Below are 15,814 nucleotides of genomic sequence, written 5' to 3' on the forward strand. Positions count from 1 at the left end.
GGACTCTAATGTATGTATAAAAGAATGATTATATCATATTGCTTGTTAATGTTTAACGTACCAGTAAGGACGTTCAATTGACTCTGCGTTTATAATATTAAATTTAGCCTTACATTAAAGTAAGTCTCTTTAATACATAATCCCATTAATCTTTTCTTTTACTCATTTCATGACTAACACAATGGCATTTACTATATTTAACCAATACATTACCTTTTCCAAAGAACTTTGAATGTGCTCCCTTGCTTTTGCAATCTCAGAAGCTAATAAGCTACAATCTTTCGACTTACTAGCCTGGAAAAAAAGTAAATATTATTATACATATATGAAAAATACAAAATATATATTCAGATAAAAGGGTATAAATCCTCTTAAAATAGCCAACTGCATGAAACTCACTGACGACATTAAAGTAATGAATTCTGTATTAAATTATTCCATTTTTATACCCAGAACCCATTTTCAATGGGAAATCAGGGTATAATGGTTTTGTTAAAAGTATGTCAGGCAGAAGGAGGCGTGGCAGACCCCACAAACTATATGTATTCTTGATCAGGGCAACGAGCTGAGTCGATTTGGCCCTGTCCGTCTGTCTGTCCGTCCGTCCGTCCGTATGTATGAGCGCGTCGATCTCAGAAGATATAAGAGCTAGAGACTTGAAATTTTTTCATATAGGTCCGTGTATATCACGCGCATATCGAGTTTTTCTCTATATATCGATAACTATATATATAGATATTAGTTTGCAAATTAATATTTATTTATTCACACGTCGTTTGCAATGATCAGCCACTCTCGCTGGCAAGAATAATAGAAGTAGTAAAAGGAACAAAAGTAACAATAATAATAAAGCTCGCATACGAAAGCTCATTCAGTGGCTTGTGCCGCGGAGCTTTCTGTGTGTGGATCGCCTTCCACAGAAAGCTCTCTTGGTACGGGTCTCCACATCCCTCCAATATTTTTCAGCTTCATCTTTAACCCATTGTCCTGCGCGCTGGTTCCACTTTACGGTACTTGAGGCGTTAACCTATGTGTGCCCGTGTCCTAGACACTATCGGTTGTCGGTGCAGCTCCATGAGTACCTGTAACTGTAATCTTTTTTAAATGACTCACATCCCTTGTTAGTGTTTTTTCTCCTGCACTTGGACTATATTCCCCATTCTGTTGATTACCACGTACTCGGTGGTATCGAACGAGGGTGCCCCTTTTCTACAATTTGAAAGATATACTGCTCATCTTGACAATAAAAAGCTTCCGCTTTAGTTATTTGGCAAAGACGCGACACGGAATCTGCGATATTTTCTTTTCCGGCTTTATAAATAATTCGAAATCGGTAAGACTGCAGACGTAGCAACCAGCGTTAGATCCGTGCCGGTGGTTTCGAAGTTGGTTTGGAGATGGATTCCAAAGGCTTATGGTCTATTATCAGATCAAATTCCAGTCCCGCTAAGTAGTAGTAGAATTTCTCCACTTGCCCACACTAGTGCCAAACTTTCTTTCTCCGTTTGTGAATATGAACGATATAATGCACGTCTCATCAATCTGCTCTAGAACAGCTCCGAATGCCACTGGGCTATGAGACACGTAAGAAATTTTTTATTAAAATATGACAGATTTGTTAACTTAACGACTTGCTTCTTCAAGATATCGAAAGCTCGTTGTTCCTTGTCGCTGCATTCGCTGCATTTTATCCTCCTAAGTATTCGGAGCACGCAAGCCTGTCATCAGAATGTGGCCTAGGTATTTGAGTTTATTAGTTTTATACACACATTTCAGTTTATTCAGCACCACGTAGCACAGTGGGCGAAATGGCTGATTTAGCGGCGATTAATTAATAACTTCTGCAAAAATGATGCGATTTTCGTACGGATACTTTTGTTTTGTAAATAAATTTAATACACATCAGAATTAATGTAGAACATTATTTATATAATTAGTGAAAGTATATATATATTTTTAAAATTTCTTTTAAGATAGTTTAAGTCTGTCCTATTCGATGTCTGCTCGTTTTTGTTCAATTTTAAGAAATTTCAATACATATTTTTATAATTTTTATACCCTGAACACATTTTCAATGGCAAATCAGGGTATAATGGTTTTGTTGAAATGTATGTAACAGGGAGAAGGAGGCGTGGCAGACCCCACAAAGTATATATATTCTTAATCAGGGCGACGAGCTGAGTTGATTTGGCCCTGTCCGTCTGTCTGTCTGTCCGTATGTTTGAACGCGTTGATTTCTGAAGACCCAAAAGCTAGAGACTTCAAATTTTTTTTTAATGTCCGTAATTACAGCGCGCATATCAAGTTCATCATTAAAAATCGATAACTCATCCCGATCTTTTTTTATCGATAAAAAACTTTATCGAAAACCAGTTATAAAATGATATCTTCTACACCTTTATTGCTAGAGTCTCCAAATTTTTATTGTATGCTTATATGCAATTTATACAATTTCGGTTTTTGTTAAAATTTACCCCCCACCCTTAAATTCACCCCCTCACCCTCACTTTTGTAAAAAGCGTATTTCAAATATTAGACTTGTGCTTTGGCAATTACATGCATATCCATGTTATAATCATAATTTGAAAGTTTCATGAAGATCGTATGTCCACAAAACGCTCACTGCCGCCCATGCGTGTTTATGCTTGTGTGTGTATATGTATGTAAATGTATGTGTATGTATGTGTGTGTGTGTCTGTGTGTGTGTGTGTGTGCGTGTGTGTGTGTGTGTGTGTGCGTGTGTATGTGTGTGTGTGCGTGTTTCTTGTGTAAGCTGAAAAACGCGAAAAATTATTGAAATAGCTATTACTTCAAGGGTTCAGGGGATCTCGTAGTCGAGTACTCTCGACTAGAGCTTTCTTACTTGTTTTTTCCATTACTTTAGAAATATATTTACACACCATCAAAAAAATTCAAATAAATTGGACATTATCATTATAATTATAATTTTTTTTAATTATTGAAAGTGTCTTCTTTCTCTCTTCTTTCGCATGTTCCCCTAGAGTAATGTTCAATCGAGAAAATTTTTTTATTGAACATTACTCTATATATATATATATATATTATATTATATATATATATTTTAATATATATATATATATATATATATATATATATATATATATATATTTTTTTTTTTTTTTTTTTTTTTTTTCTTAAAGCGTGCGAATATTTAGTCAATCCATTTATCGTAAATATTATCAATTTTAATGGAATAAGGAGTGGATGAAGGTTTTGCATTTTTCCAAACTATTTCTGATGCTCGTAGTATTTCTAATGGTACCAAGTAAGCCGAAAACATGTGCTGATCGACCATACAAGCGTTCAAATCATTAAAATTCAGGCGATAAGTTGAGTGGCAACTACTTCCCCCACTACTTCACAACCCCATCTATATATTGCAGTTAGCTGGGAACCATTGTTATTTTCTATACTAGGAAAATCTTTATAATGCGCTTTATATATTCGGGATATTGTGTGGTCAATTAAATTTTGTAAAGGTACCTTAAATGAATGATCAGTTACTAGACCACTAGGATAGCACAGCTTTTTTGCAGCACGCAGAACATCATACGTCGAAAATATATTTGCATTTCGCATTTTGGTACCACGCTTCCTTCTTTGTATAACCACCATCAATATATAAGGCTAAGGCTTCCTCTGGTGTATACCTAATTGGTTGCTTATCATCGGATTGAATAATTGATTTTATTTTTTTGGGAAGACTTTCATCAGTGCTCAACAAATTATTCATTTTAGATGCACTTCGCTTTCCACACTTGTAAAAACTAGTACTAGCCGCAGAGTCCCTTGTGTGTAATAAATGTAGTAATCTGCCGACTTGACTCGTCGAGCTCGAATTGGTGATAGGCATTTCTCAGATCCAGCCTAGAAAAGTATTTTGCCTCTCGAAGCTTAGTCATAAACATGTCGAATGTTGGCAGTGGGTGATTCTCTCTCGAGATGGCCAGATTCGCCCTTCGCATATCCACACATAGCCTTATTTCTCCGTTTCCTTTAAATACAACAACTGGCGAAATCCATGGGCTCGGTCCACTGGTTCTATGATATTTTGCAGTCTGGTTAGCCCTTTCCGCGATTTGGTCTTCTAACGCAGTCGGGAATCTGAGCATTGGCTGCTGCACTGGTCTCACATTGTGGTCTATGGCCAGTCTCACAGATGAAGCCTTCCATTTGGGAAAATGTGTGTGAGCCTCTACTCCATTTACGCCTAAGCCAAGTTTTAGGACGTTGAGTTGCACGGCTGTGTCTCGAACCAGTAATGATTGTCTTCAATTTTCGATTACATAAAATGTAACAATCATCTCTGGTCTTTCTTGAACTCTAATTGGGGCTTCAAAGACGTTAATCACTCTCAGCGTCTCGTCCGACGCATAAGCTTTGAGCTGGGTAGCCGAAGTGGTGCGCATATTAAACACAGTCGCTTATCAGGTTGTATCGCGACCCGGAGTCAATGATCATTTTCAGCTGGGATCCCCCAACTAGGCATGACACGGTTTCTTCTCCTCCTGGTTCGCTAGTTACTTTAAAACAGTTTGACCAACCCTAGCCGCCATGACTTTTAGTCTCTTCCTTATCGAGGGCGTGCTCGTGAGACTCCGAGGTTCGCGGTCGTTGATACTCACATTTTGCACATACGAGCATAATGTCCGAACCGGGAACACTTATTACATTTCGATTTCCTTGCCGGGCATGCCATATTCCGTTCATCATGGTCTTCTGCTCCATACCGGCCACACACGACACCTACTTTGTCTTGTCTCATTGACTGAACCGCGATTTTTTTTACAATCTCGGCATCCGGTGGGATCAGCATTGCCTTTTTGCATTTTTTGACACCATCAGTTGATTTTTTTATAACACTTATCTCAGCCATAGTTTTAAACAAGTAAGAAAGCTCTAGTCGAGACTACTCGACTACGAGATCCCCTGAACCCTTGGAGTAATAGCTATTTCAATAATTTTTCGCGACTTTCAGCTTACACAGGAAACACGCACACACACACACACACACACACACACACACACACACACACACACACACACACACACACACACACGCACGCACGCACGCACGCACGCACGCACACACGGGCATACATACACACACATACATACACACACATACACAAACAATTACATACATATACACACACAAGCATATACACGCATGGGCGGCAGTGAGCGCTTACTATGAGAACTTAATTGCTTAATAACTTTTTTTGTGGACATACGATCTTCATGAAACTTTTAGATTATGATTATAACATAGATATGCATGTAATTGCTAAAGCACAAGTCTCTAGTATTTGAAATACGCTTTTTACAAAAGTGAGGGTGAGGGGGTGAATTTAAGGGTGGGGGGTTAATTTTGACAAAAACCGAAATTGTATAAATTGCATATAAGCATACATTAAAAATTTGGAGACTCTAGCAATAAAGGTGTAGAAGATATAATTTTATAACTGGGTTTCGATAAGGTTTTTTATCGATAAAAAAAAGATCGGGATGAGTTATCGATTTTTAATGATAAACTTGATATGCGCGCTGTAATTACGGACATTTAAAAAAAAAATTTGAAGTCTCTAGCTCTTATATCTTCTGAAATCGACGCGTTCATACATACGGACAGACGGACAGACGGACGGACGGACAGACGGACAGACAGACGGACAGGGCCAAATCAACTCAGCTCGTCGCACTGATCAAGAATATATATACTTTGTGGGGTCTGCCACGCCTCCTTCTGCCTGTTACATACATTTCAACAAAACCATTATACCCTGATTTCCCATTGAAAATGGGTTCAGGGTATAAAAAAACTGTAATAATTTTGGCACGATTCTTAGCAATAAAAAGCACACAAAGTAATAAAAAAGGTCGTTTAACACTCCCTTCTGCAGATTTAATTCGAAATCGCTCGCACAATTAAAAGCCCGTGGCAATCACAAGCCAATGTTCACGTATTATGAACACACATACAATATTCCACAGGCAGCAAGAATAGTTTCCCATACTAACACATAAGGGCTCATACATGCATGTAAAACGGGACAGTAGCTGATGATTGACGAAAATACTGAGAAAGAATTGAGTTTCGCGACGCACGGACCAGGGAGGATGTATATGTGTGTGTGCATGCTCGTCGCGAAAATACCCTTCCCATAAATATATATCGAAACGCTAACATTTTGTTTGCATGAATGTCGCAAACGATTTTCAGATTTCGGGATCAAAAGGAAAGAGCTGGGACCGTCGCGAAGAAATTTCAATTTTTGTGCGCTGCTGAGCTTCATGATTTGAGAGCCCACAGAGAGAGAGAGAGAGAGAGAGAGAGAGAGAGAGAGAGAGAGAGAGAGAGAGAGAGAGAGAGGGAGAGTAAGACAAAAAACGCAAAGCGCATGCGTGACCATCTCGTTTGCGTGCTTAGAGCGCACTGATTTCGTCGTGCTATCTTTCATTACCCGAGCCAGCCAATACCAAGCCGAACGAATACGAAGTTGGCCGGGACCTGTTACACAGATTTTACGGCGTGGAAAAACGTTGCTCTACATGTCTAGTCTATGTGTTGTTTGGTCAGTGGCTAAACTAAGAGAAGTTGATAACGGACAGCATTGGGATACGATAATTGAAAGTGTGGAATACGTTTTGCAATTGCGTGTATCAAAAGCGTAATGTTATTCGGAATAGCGCAAAAAGGGGGAATTAGTGATAGTTTAGCAGGACAATTAGAGAATATAACAGGATTAGATACATCCAGTTCGCAGAATTTAGAAAATATTAGAGAAAAAGCACAACATTATCAATCTGCATCGCAAGCACGAAACGAAAAGAACTTCAATAATACTAGAAAAGCTGAAAACGTATACAAGCCAGGAGAAATCTCAGGAAAGTTGATAGATAAAGTACTGAAGAACGACAGGTATTTGATAAAAGACGTTGACGGCTTCCAGCTATCTAGGAATCCTTATCCGGGCGTTGGGAGTGCAAACAATATAAGATATTGGATAAAAGCATAAGAAGATTATGACTCGTATTGTAAATATTAATTTCATAACTAGAGTTCAATATTATGATTAATAATTTAATTTTCAGAACATGTAAATATAATATCTATAAGAATTTTTTTTATCAAACATGTAAACACAATATTATTTTTAAGAAGTTAAGTTGTCGAATATGTAAATAGTTATATAAAATTAACAGAGATAGAGGGCTATCTCATTGTCAGGATGGCCGAATTGTAGCAGGCTAGTATAAGATTTAAACACTAACCAGAGAACACATAGACCGGACAAGTAGTGTAAAGCGTTTTGCACACTTTTTTTCGGGAGTTATCATAAAATCAGCTACTTAAATGTAAGCGCGCCTCTTCAAATAAAACCCAAAATCGTTCACACCATTCTAAGTTGAGGGAGGCACACGCCAATATTCATCTCCCATGCATACACACACGCACATGTAAAGGCACACAGGCATACAAGTGCTTCTACAAGTTATATTCCATAATTGTGACCAGCGCCTCCCATGCGTACACACAATCAAATGTATATACATACATACATACATACATATGTATGTGAGCACTTCACAAGATCGACAAATGCAAATGCTGGGCTTCAAAATTGCTCCAGGCAGCCAGAGCTTCACACACAGGCATACAAATGCTCATAGTACATGTAGCATACTGTAAGTGTGTGTGTGCATGCTCGTCGCGAATACATTTTAATTATGCGCGCCAACGCTTTCATACCCTTCCCACAAATAATAAGGAAAACGCATGACAAACGGTTTGAAAAGTTCGGTATACTCTTCACACAGAAGGGAATGCATGGGTTCTCGCAGCGAAGAAATTTCAATTTTCGTGAGCTGCTGCTTGTGCTCACAATGTGAGGCTCACATGCATACATACATATACATATTTGAGAGAGCATCGTGAAAGAGAGAGAGCAAGGGAAACATTCAGCGCATAGGGATCTTTTGTTCAATATTTGAACACGCTAGCGCTAGCACTTCTAGGACTGGCCATCAGTTCTCGGGATTACCAAGTGTGGCGCCCCAGCACATAGCGGGTGCAACGCGACCCTGCTCCGAGCATTGTACGCCACGTGGCTATTCTCGAGGCTGAGACATCGTACTCTAGGCATTCGGTCGCAGAACACGGCAGGCACTGCTATCCCGCTTATGAGCGTTATATGCCAGAGCTGGACCGCAGCATTGCAACTGCAGTTTCTATAATAAGTTTCTTGAGTCTGAAACACGGATAGCGCTCGGCCATCTCGGCCCACTATCCTCTCTTATTCCGTGGTCTCGGCAATTTACTAAACTTCTTGACCCTGGGGAAAACTGAGAGTTGTACCCCGGCCATAGAAATACTTCTTTACAGTGTGCATGTGAGAATAATTATTAAAATATCAGTAGCTCGAAGGGTTCAGGGGATCTCGTAGTCGAGCAGTCTTGACTAGAGCTTTCTTACTTGTTAGATATATACACATATCGAAATTGAAATTTTGAGCCTTACTAAATGTACTTTTTTATTTGTTTGGTTCGGGTAATATCTAGTCAAGCACTCTCGGCTAGAGTTTTCTTACTCGTTTTTCATGAAAATTAAATAAAACAAAAATTTGAACACTCGTAATGACTACAATTTAAGTAGTCGCAATGTTTCACTCTGTCATGTCTTCGCTTTGCAGATCGCAGCTAGCTCGGCCTCCCTGGCATCAGCCTAAGTCATGACTGCGAGATGTCTGTTCGCACGTATAAATGCTTTCAGAAACTAGAGACTTGAAAATTTTATGTAGGTTCCTATATAACAAGTTAAAAAGAATCGGTATCTATTTCCTTTTCAACGTTATATAACGTTTATATAATCAGAATAGGCGGCCTACAAGAAAATGCGTTGTCATAACAATGCCAAATTGGAGCCCAAGCTTAGCCGCCACGCCAATTACACAGAAGCCAAAGCGACTGTTTATTTGTCAGCTATCAACCCGACACCCTGTTTTCCATCCACACCGCCAGAGATGCTATGATGACTAGTCATTGCAACTAAAACTAGAAGACCATAAGCAGGTATACATCCATACTTTCAGACACTTTAAATTTTGAGAATGCACACAAGTAAGTGGTAATCCAAAAAGGTTCAGGAACATGATATTATCGTTGGGTTTTATAAGTGGAAATGATAGGACATTAACATCAATTAAGGAATAACGAATGCTTAACACGAATGTAACTAAATGTAGATGTAAATGTCTACAAGGCATTCACGAAATGCGAAAAACGATACCTATAATTTTATAAAAATCAACGTCAACTCAAATTTAGTAGAGCTAAATTGACTCAGCTCTTCGACGTTCTCAAGAATAGGACATCCCCTCACCTACAGGCGACATTAAATTTAGAGTTGACTGCTGAATCCGCTTAAGCCGAAAATATTTCGAAATTAGACATGCAATATTCTGCTAAATATTTACATATTTATTTTGTTACGTGTACGCTATCGACTATCTTCATTTCAAAGAAAAATAATAGTGCAAAAAACTTGTTGGACGGCGAGCGTTTGAACATATGTATATGATCAGATTTTCTTATTCTACGCGCTATGTCTGCCTTACGCTCTCTCACTTATTCTTTATGTCTCCCTATGCATTCTCTTTCTTTGTGTGCATAAATTGTTGCGCAGAAAAATTGAAATTTGTTCGGAACAATCACTTTTCGTCCCTTCTGAGTGATGAGTATTCCGATTGATTGAGTATTCGAACATATTCAGATGTTCGTTTTTCTGGCATTCATGCAGTACTCTAGTACCTACATATATGCATTTTGAATATTCAATGTATATTGCTTTTGGATCGACCGAATGTTAAAGTGTGATTACTAAATTTCGCTTGGATTTTGGAATAAAGCATCCGCATTGACCGTATTCAAAAGAAGCTGCAATACCTCACGATGTATTTTTACGATGCTGTTGACGATCTGAAGGCTCTTCAAATTTAAAACAAGTAGACAGAATTCTCATTCACATCCCACAGCAATTTAGTAGCTACGTTTAGGCACTAACCAGAGAACACATAGACCGGACACGTAGTGTAAAGCGTTTTGCACACTTTTTTTCGACCGTTAACACCCCAGACAACTTCGTATTCGCTCGGCTCCTCACTTTTAGGTTCGGGTTACTAAAATATACGAAAGCACAATCATTTCGCTTCATGCGCTCGACCGAGATGGTCAAATGTTGAACAAAAGATCCCTCTAATAGAGGGCCTCTATGCTCAATGTTTTCCTTGCTCTCTCTCTCTCTCTCGATGCTCTCTGCTCTCTCAAATGTGTATATGTATGTATGCATGTGAGGCTCACATTGTGCGCACAAGCAGCAGCTCACGAAAATTCAAATTTCTTCGCAGCAAGAACCCATGCCTTCCCTTCTGTGTGAAGGGTATTCCGAACTCTTTAAGCCGTTTGCCATGCGTTTTCGTTATTATTTGTCGGAAGAGTATGAAAGCGTTGGTGCGAATAATGAAAATGTTTTCGCGACGAGCATGCACACACACACTTACAGTATGCTACATGTACTATGAGCATTTGTATGCCTGTGTGCAAAGCCCTTGCTGGCTGTAGCAATTTGAAATCCTAGCATTTGAATTTGGTCGATCTTGTGAAGTGCTCACACTTACAGAAATATGTTTGATTGTGTGTACGCAGGGGCCCCGATGCTCACATATGATGATGGGGTAATCATTGTAGAAGCAGTTCAGTGCCTTTATATGTATATGCGTGAGTGTATGTTTATATGTGTATGCATGCGACATGAGCATTGACGTGTGCCTACGACAACTTAGAATTGTGTGAACGATTTTGGGTTTTAATTGAAGAGGCGCGCTTACATTTAAGTAGATGATTAACTAAAGTAACAAGTGCACTTCCTATTACTTTTAAAGGTATTTTTTAATTGCATGATTTTTATGACATCTAACAGATGCACTCTTTAAAATGGGTCCATTTAGCCAGTATATGTATGTATGTACATATATATGCTTCTTATTAAAAAGGTAAATTTCACCTGTATATGTGCAGGTACAAGGGATCGAAAATCGCATTCCAATTTGGCCACAGGGATTGATCAGGTACTACATTTTTAGCAAATATCATTCTGATAGGCAAACCCACGACCATTGAAATAAAATCATCTACTTAAATGTAAGCGCGCCTCTTCAATTAAAACCCAAAATCGTTCACACAATTCTAAGTTGTCGTAGGCACACGTCAATGCTCATGTCGCATGCATACACATATAAACATACACTCACGCACATACATATAAAGGCACTGAACTGCTTCTACAATGATTACCCCATCATTTGTGAGCATCGCGGCCCCTGCGTACACACAATCAAACATATTTATGTAAGTGTGAGCACTTCACAAGATCGACCAAATGCAAATGCTAGGATTTCAAATTGCTATAGCCAGCAAGGGCTTTGCACACAGGCATACAAATGCTCATAGTACATGTAGCATACTGTAAGTGTGTGTGTGCAGGCTCGTCGCGAAAACATTTTCATTATGCGCACCAACGCTTTCATACTCTTCCCACAAATAATAACGAAAACGCATGGCAAACGGTTTGAAAAGTTCGGTATACTCTTCACAGAAGGGAAGACATGGGTTCTTGCTGCGAAGAAATTTCAATTTTCGTGAGCTGCTGCTTGTGCTCACAATGTGAGCCTCACATGTATACATACATATACACATTCAAGAGAGCAGAGAGCATCGAGAGAGAGAGAGAGCAAGGGAAACATTGAGCATAGAGGGATCTTTTGTTCAAAAGTTGACCATCTCGGTCGAGCGCATGAAGCGAAATGATTGTGCGTTCGTATTTTTTCGTAGCTCGAACCTAAAAGTAAGGAGCCGAGCGAGTCCAAAGCTGTCTGGGGTGCTAAAGCCTCAAAAAAAGCGTGCAAAAAGCTTTCCACTAGTTGTCTAGTCTATGTGTTCTCTGGTTAGTGTCACAAGTTTGTGCATTTATCGATATTGTTATGATTTTGAAGAAGTTGAGTTCTTTTTAAGATGATGTTATTGTGAGATCACAAAAATCACAAAATTGCTAAAAGTTGCATAATTTTTTTTTTAAATAGCTATATTTGTGGCTAATAGCAATTTAAAAAAAAAAATTGCAAACTCAAATTCAAAATTGCTAGATCTAGCAACTTAATGGCTAAAATGGCAGCACTGATAAGTACATACATATGTACATATGTATTTTAGTCTGGCTCATTTGTTTTTTATTAAAAACAATTAATGCAGACTTGTATGCTGCCATTATCCAATGAAAGACACATTCATATCACATACACAAAATATCTCGTCGCACCTAAGCACTTTTTAATAAAGTTAAACATAAACTTTATTTCTACACACGTACATAATACATACATATTTACACATATGTACGTGTGCATACCACAAGTTAAAAATACGTACATACATGCATGTAAGGGTAGTACTTACTCTAAACAACGATTCATGATATAGTTTCTCTGCATTGTCATATCGACTTTTATCAATCCAAACGCTATCCATAACTTCACACTTATGATGTTGAACATGTACTTCCAATAATAAAATTCTAAAATTAGAAAATACTAAACTATTTAAAGAATAAATTTATGCTTCAAAATGTCAATTTGCATGGCTCCAGGAACTCTTAGAAGAAACACACAATATTTTCATTCATGTTATATGACCAATGTTGCCGCTTTCCCCCGAGGAAAATCAACTGAATCAGGATAAATAATATGTTAAAATAAGCGAAATCTCAGAAAAAATAGCTGAAAATAAGCTAATATTTTAAAATTGTATTCTTATATTGTAATTAGAGTGGCCATCCGTCCTGGAATTCCGGGACATGTCCCGCCTTTGAAGGTAATGTCACGGTGTCCCGTCCTAACACGAAATTGTCCGGTTTTTATACCCTGAACCCATTGAAAATGGGAAATTAGGGTATAATGGTTTTGTGAAAAAGTATGTAACGGGTAGATGGAGGCGTGGCAGACCCCACAAAATATATATATTCTTGATCAGTACGAGTTTGCTTTATTTTTTCGATAAATCATCCGATAACTTTTTAACGAGAATAATCGAACAATTGATTTTGTTTTTTTAACCTTATTCACTGACCAGAGAACACGTAGACTAGACATGTAGAACAAATTTTTCTACAGCAGAAAATGTTAAGTTGGTCGACCTCTTACTTCGTATTTGCTCGGCTCGGTCGCTGGAGGTTCGAGCAATGAAAATCTTGCACGACAAAGTCAGTGCGGTGCAAGCGCTCAAACGAAATGGTCCCATTCTTATATGAAGCACAGTTATGCGCTTTTGTCCTACTCTCTCTCTCTATCTCTCTCTATGGTCGCTCAAATCACCGAACTCAGCAGCGCACAAAAATTGAGAGAGATAGAGAGAGAGAGAGAGTAGGACAAAAGCGCATAGCTGTGTTTCATATAAGAATGGGACCATTTCGTTTGAGCGCTTGCAGCGCACTGACTTTGTCGTGCAATATTTTCACTGCTCGAACCTCCAGCGACCGAGCCGAGCAAATACGAAGAAAAGTGGTCGACCAACTTAACATTTTCTGCTGTAGAAAAATTTGTTCTATATGTCTAGTCTATGTGTTCTCTGGTCAGTGCCTTATTTGAACACTTTTAGACCTGGAGTCTTAAAATTTGCGTTGTATATAAAGTTAATCGATACAAAGATTTTGTAATTTACAGATTTTGGATACCACGCCCCTTTCTCCATCAATTTGTAAAAAACGCAATTCAAGTACTAGAGACTTGTGCTATGGAATGTACACACATTATTACCATATGATTGCGCTCTGAAAGTTTCATTAGGATTGTATGTCTACAAAAGATACAATTTATAAGTCAACGCCCATTAGGGGCGTGGCAAATCGGACCTGAAGATATAGTGATATTTTATATTCTGCTATATTTTGGACACTATTGATGCCAGAGAACTCAAATTTTGTATATATACTCGTGCTGATCACCCAAGACCAAAAAGTTTTGTCGGATATATGCTTACAGGAGGCGTGGCAAACCGTAAAAGTTTATATCTCCTAAAGTATAATAGCTAGAAGCTTCAAATTTGGATAGTTTAGTTACTGGTAGCCTCCTCTATAGATTTTGCAAAATTTAACTTTTACGCCTCTTTAGGGGCGTAGCATATCGAAAAATACACTGTAATTTTCACTTTTTTTGAATGTAAGCATTCAAACTTTGCAGTTAGGGTACCGTTATCTCCTTCTAAGAACTGACCAAAATGAGGTGTCTACGCCCAGTAGGAGCGTGGCAAATCGGGAAAAACTGCATTTTATACAGTATTAGAGCGAAACTTAACTACTAAACTGTTGATGGGATGTGAATGAGTATTCCGCTGTCGGTAACGCCCAACTACAACGTTCTTACTTGTTTTTATACCCTGAACCCATTTTCAATGGTAAATCAGGGTATAATGGGTTTGTTGAAATGTATGTAACAGGGAGAAGGAGGCGTGGCAGACCCCATAAAGTATATATATTCTTGATCAGGGCGACGAGCTGAGTTGATTTGGCCCTGTCCGTCTGTCTGTCTGTCCGTCTGTCCGTCCGTCCGTCTGTCCGTCTGTCCGTATGTTTGAACGCGTCGATATAAGAGCTAGAGACTTAAAATTTAAAAAAAAACAAGTAAGAAAGCTTTAGTCGAGACTGCTCGACTACGAGATCCCCTGAACCCTTGGAGCAATAGATATTTCAATAATTTTTCGCGTCTTTCAGCTTACACAAGAAATACGCACACACACACACACAGGCATACATACACACACACGCATACAGACACACATACACACACACACACGCATACATACACAAACGCATACACACACACATACACATACACACACAAGCACCCAAGCATAAACACGCATGGGCTGCAGTGTGCGCTTACTATGAGAACTTAATTGCTTAATAACTTTTTTTTGTGGACGTACGATCTTCATGAAACTTTCAGATTATGATTATAACATGGATATGCGTGTAATTGCCCAAGCACAAGTCTCTAGTATTTGAAATACGCTTTTTACAAAAGTGAGGGTAAGGGGGTGAATGTAGAGGTGGGGGGTAAATTTAAAAAAAAACGAAATTGTATAAATTGCATGTAAGCATACATTAAAAATTTGGAGACTCTAGCAATAAAGGTGTAGAAGATATAATTTTATAACTAGTTTTCGATAAGGTTTTTTATCGATAAAAAAAGATCGGGATGAGTTATCGAATTTTAATGATAAACTTGATATGCGCGCTGTAATTACGGACATTGGAATTTACATGCATAACCATGTTGTAATCTTAATCTGAAAGTTTCATGAAGATCGTACGTCTACAAAAAAGTTATTAAACAATTAATCCTTAGAGCTCTCTCTTTCTAAAATAAAAAGATTACTTCTAGCTTATCTTAGGGAAATCATTCACAATGCCCAGGCATAATCATTGGTATACATTTTCGTTGCCAATGTTTGTGTAGTGATTTCTAAGTTCTATACTATACTCTATTTTGGCTCTTCCCATATTCTTTTCTTTTTATTTATTTCTTATTCTTTGTATTAACTTTTCTTGCAACTTCTTTTAATACCTTCCTTTTTCTTTTTATACCCTGAACCCATTTTCAATGGGAAATCAGGGTATAATGGTTTTGTTGAAATGTATGTAACAGGCAGAAGGAGGCGTGGCAGACCCCACAAAGTATATATA

At 38.2% G+C, this 15,814-nt stretch overlaps 1 long non-coding RNA gene across 2 annotated transcripts; it reads right to left on the reverse strand.

The window, feature by feature from the left end:
• Positions 1-738: 738 nt before the first annotated feature.
• LOC149270121 (uncharacterized) lies at positions 739-13,227 on the reverse strand. 2 transcript variants are annotated; one of them, XR_016269330.1, is made up of 3 exons: positions 12,532-13,143; positions 1,636-1,736; positions 739-1,573 (listed from the first exon to the last, which is right to left on the reverse strand). It is a non-coding gene; the product is annotated as an uncharacterized LOC149270121 (long non-coding RNA). The 2 variants fall into 2 exon arrangements; XR_016269329.1 differs by having other exon boundaries at positions 739-1,736; positions 12,532-13,227.
• Between the last annotated feature and the right edge of the window lie 2,587 nt (positions 13,228-15,814).

This window comes from Drosophila arizonae, chromosome 3, assembly GCF_054131065.1.
Source record: "Drosophila arizonae isolate 15081-1271.41 chromosome 3, UAZ_ARI_1.0, whole genome shotgun sequence".
In the NCBI taxonomy this organism is placed as follows: Eukaryota; Metazoa; Arthropoda; class Insecta; order Diptera; family Drosophilidae; genus Drosophila; species Drosophila arizonae.